Here is a 5,004-nt window from a genome sequence, read left to right as displayed (position 1 = left end):
CAAGTGTACCGATCATAAATAGTATAGCATCAAGGAAGTCTGGATGTCGAACTCAAAGACACGTGAAAACGTTTATGATTAAGAAAACTTTAACCAAGACTTACCAAAATAATATTTATTTAATTTTTAAGATTTTATTTAACTACTTAAATTAATTTAACTAAACGAAAATGTTTGACAAAACACTTTTAGAAAACTTTGATTTAAATTCAATGAATAAAAACGTCTACCTAGGAATGAATCATGTTGAAAGAAATAACAAGACACCGGTTATAAAAGATGACACAACCAAAACTTGTTTAAGAAAGTCAAATTACCTCTCAGTCTCTCTAACAAACTTTAACTTATTTTAGTTGATTTTTAAAGAACAAACCGGAAAAACAATTATTAACGTGTTCAAATATCGACTCTCCTCTCGGTCTCCTCGACACACTATCCTAATGGAGACGAATACTACGAAATCAAGGATAGAGGAACAATTTAACTTAACCCAAATTAAACCAACTAATTGCACATAAACACTCAAACTTGACAAGACAAAAACCCGCTCTCGCGCGGTCTTAATTCTAACAAGTAAAAGCAACGAGACAAAATTACTTCTTATCACCTCTCGGTCTCAAAGAAGGTGTATTTTAACTTATTTTAGATTATATATTACCCACTTATCCCTACGGTTGCGCATCCCGCAAATAAACCCAAAACACCAAGTAGAGAGCTTAACAAGCAATCAATTAATCAAAACCTATTCAATTAACTAATGCAAGAGAATATTAAGTAATTACAAATAAAACACAGCCATCACACACAATCTAATTCATGGTTTAGTTAAACTTTACATCAATAATTAAGTCTTGAACATCAACAATCCATTAAACAAGTTAAAACTATGCAACAATCATCTATCTTAGGTAGAACAAACAAGTTTAGCTACTCATCACTTTTGGACAGCCACAAACAATCAAAGTAAACATCATAAACATCAATATAAACATGATAAAACTCATTCAAGATCCAAACTCAATCAATAACAAGTCAATCTATCAAACAATTGCAAAACAATTCAAATCAAAAGACCAAATCAAGATAGTTAGGGTTTTGAACAAATAATTAAAGTTTAAGGATGTATACTAAGTAATATGGCTGAGATTTGTGATGTATTGAAGCCCCTAGCTGCTGCCCAAGGGTTCCTCTTCTTTCTCCAGCCGCCTACAAGATCAACAGCCGCCGGTTTCTTCCTTTTTTCTTCTTTCTTTCTTGCGGCTGCAGTCCTTGCGATCGGAACTAGGGTTTTTGTTAGGGTTCTTTTGTATTTTCGGGATTTATGGCTGATGACATTATTAATTATCATAATTTAATATAATATAAGGCTTTTAACTTGTGGGCTTGGACCGGGCCTTGATTAAACTTTGAAACTTTGACAATTAAACCCTCCAAGCTCTCTTTTTCTTGCCTTTTTTCCCACATCTTTCCATAACCTACACAAAACATTTCAACTTTGTAAAACATGATTGGATTGAGTGAAGTCGTGGATGATCGGTGGACTTTCGCTAGACAACACAAAGTGCAAGTTAAAATGCAACTTTGTAGATCAATGACACCTATGGAATGAATACGAGTATACAACAATGTTGGGCATTAGCTAGCCAAAGTTAATAAATATAAAACAAATGTATCTTTGGTTTATTACTGTATCACTATATATTATGATTATTATTTTTTTCTTGATCAAATCTTGTAGAACTTCGTAAAAAACATTTGATCTTCCACATACACTCTAAAATGAATGCATTCAAGTGTTCTTGTGATTTACTTACGTTATCGTTATTGCTACTGTTACTGTTTAAGTTTCAGTCTGCTATATCCATAACTGATGATTCGGTCTATGAGCCCTTTCTTGAATGTATGTGGAACCGAAACTCATCCAATCATGTCTTGTCAATAATCTATAACCCGAACAATTCATCATACACTTCAACATTACAAGCCTACATCTGAAACAAAAGGTTCAACACATCATTAACTCAAATACCCGTGATCATCGTGACCCCATTACACGAAACACATGTCCAATCGACTGTCGTTTGCACCAAGAACATGGGAATGAACCTTAGAATCCGAAGTGGCGGTCACGATTTTGAAGGACTGTCTTATGTATCAAACATTAACTTTGTTCTACTTGATATGTCTAACCTTCGGTCGATAAATGTCAATATTAAAGACGAAACCGCAACGGTTCAAGTAGGTGCAACCATTGGAGAAGTTTACTATAACATATGGAATAAAAGCAAAGTTCATGCTTTCCCTGCCGGTGTATGCCCGACTGTTGGAGTCGGGGGTCATATAAGCGGAGGAGGGTACGGAGTTTTGATGCGAAAATATGGATTAACCGTTGATAATGTTCTCGACGCGACCATAGTTGATGTTAACGGCCGTGTTTTGAACAGAAAAACAATGGGAGAAGATCTTTTTTGGGCAATCCGAGGTGGAGGAGGTGCAAGCTTTGGTGTTGTCGTGTCTTTCAAACTTCTGTCACGGTTTTTCGAGTAACAAAAACGTCAGAAGAAAACATGACCGACATATTTGACCGTTGGCAACGTGTAGCCGACAAGATAGACAAAGATCTATTCATTAGGTTAAATATAAAACCCGACAAAACGAAGAACACAATCCATGCAAGTTTTACAGGGTTTTTCCTGGGAGACTCCGAACGTCTTGTTAATGTTATGAACTTAGGGTTTCCTGAATTAGGTATACGGAAAGACGATTGTAAGTCGATGAGTTGGATGGAGTCCGAGCTTTTTTGGTCTAGCAATGTTAAAGAACCGGTGGAGATCTTGCTGCAAAGAAGGTTTTCTTCAAAATATTCGAAACGGAAGCCGGATTACATGCTTACTCTAATTCCTAGAGACGGAATTGAATCTTTGTGGCAAAAGATGGTGGAACTAAAGGTGGTGGAGTTGGTGTTCAACCCATATGGCGGACGAATGAGTGAGATTGGAGATTGGGAGACTCCGTTTCCGCATCGGGCGGGAAATATATTTAAGATTCAATATAGTGTTAACTGGGATGAAGGAGGGTATGAAGCAGAAGCTTATTACATTAATCAAAGTAGGGTTCTTTACGAGTTCATGACTCCGTTTGTGTCGAAGAATCCTATAGGGGCGTATTTGAACTATAGAGATCTTGATATTGGCACTAGTGTTGTCGGGAACAATAGGTACGCGGATGGTAAAGTTTATGGAGAGAAGTATTTTAAGGGGAATTTTGATCGGTTGGTTAGAGTGAAAACGATGGTGGATGGTGATAATTTCTTTACAAATGAACAAAGTGTTCCTCCTCTATGAACAAGAAAGAAGAATATGAGAAAGTAGAAGAAAACCATTAATCCAATTATTCAGAACTAGTAGTTGACCAGTCCGGTGAACGAGAATATCAACGCAGTAATGTGATGAATATATTATTTTAGTAACAAATGTGACGGTTTGATTACATACTAATACATTAAGTGAGGTATGGGTTCACGAGAATATCAAACATAATTGTATTACTTCATATCATATTTATATATTTATGTGTTACAACAAAATGGCAGCACAATGTATGATGCATAAACTTGTATATGGGAGTAAAAGACATTATAGTACTTGCTTTTTTTAAAGATTTCATAAATAATTTATGTGAATGAAGGCTATGGACCCTCATTGTGTTATGTATTAAAACTTAATAAAGGTCATAAGTTACGTTTGTATCGCTTGTTAGCCATGTTTTAGTTAATAATGGTACTTTATAAAACAATGACGCATCACTTGTAACATGTTTAAACCGGAATGTATAATATATATATCAAAACTTATATCATAGACATTTAGAAGAAAATTTTGATATACCAAACCTAAAAGGGTAGCACAGACTTGATACAAAAAATGCATACATTCAACGAGTATTATTTAAAAAAACATTTGCATGTGAACAACTGTCTGGGCCGTCAGCTCCAACAAATAAATTTATAAATTTGAACTCACTATGTTACACACTATTAGGGATAGTATGAGTAGAAGTAAGGTTCTTGTCCACAGGGAATGCGTTTTAACAATTTTATAACCGAGAACGATTTAGAACTAGTATTCGTAACTGGGGGGTTTTGTGCAAATAAATAAATTATATAAGCATAAACTATATAGTAGTGGTACAAATATTTAACATATAGCTAAGAGATAAAATAACTAACTTAGAATAAACAATTATTAAAGATAGTTCCGACACAAGGGGTATTTCATACTTCTGATTCGAGTTGCGATCATCAATAATTATGGTGTAATGATTTTTATTATTAAAAGATTTGTATCAATACTAAACGTCACGCCGTTCGGACGTTCCCTCCATATATGTCTAACTAAGCGCAGTTCGTTAGTTAGAGCCAACTCGCTACCCTAAGCTCATGCCGTTCGGATCTTAACATGCGAGTTGCATGTGATAAAAGTATTAATTATCATTAAGTGTTCACACTGTTCGGAATACCAAATCACATTGTATAATTTCTATAACGAAATTGAATTCATAGACAAACACAAAATCGTCATTTGTTCCTTATTTATCAAGATTAAAATCATATTTAATATTTTAACTTTGAAGAACGTCATTAGCATATTAATAAATTGATCAGTTTCATTAACAAACTAATTTGAATCCTAACAGAGTTTTGGATTTAAAGTTTAAGAAATTATACAAACGAAACCTTTCAATAATAAAATCACATAACTATTTCACATTCGAATCATAATACAAAATAGAGCCCTTAATGTCGAAACTAATAGATTGTTAGCCTAACATAGCAATTAACATAACCAAAGTAAACTTACAAAGTAAAGACATACTACTCGTGGGGTGTTCGGGAAGAGCTTCGGAACTCCCGGGAAGTGGTTTGGACCTCCTCGAGACTCTTGGAACCTCCTTGGCACTCCTATGGAGTTTATTTAGCTAATTAGAGAGAAGAGATGTGAGAAA

At 34.6% G+C, this 5,004-nt stretch overlaps 1 pseudogene; it reads left to right on the top strand.

Moving 5' to 3' along the window:
- Positions 1-1,775: 1,775 nt before the first annotated feature.
- LOC143602484 (berberine bridge enzyme-like 21 pseudogene) lies at positions 1,776-3,358 on the top strand (annotated as a pseudogene).
- Positions 3,359-5,004: the final 1,646 nt, after the last annotated feature.

This window comes from Bidens hawaiensis, unplaced genomic scaffold (genome assembly GCF_021521415.1).
Source record: "Bidens hawaiensis isolate Kalapana, Puna unplaced genomic scaffold, B.hawaiensis_p1.1 tig00059007_1, whole genome shotgun sequence".
NCBI classification, from domain to species: domain Eukaryota; kingdom Viridiplantae; phylum Streptophyta; class Magnoliopsida; order Asterales; family Asteraceae; genus Bidens; species Bidens hawaiensis.
Note: the sequence above shows the minus strand (reverse complement) of the source record. Positions and strands in the feature narration are given on the sequence as shown.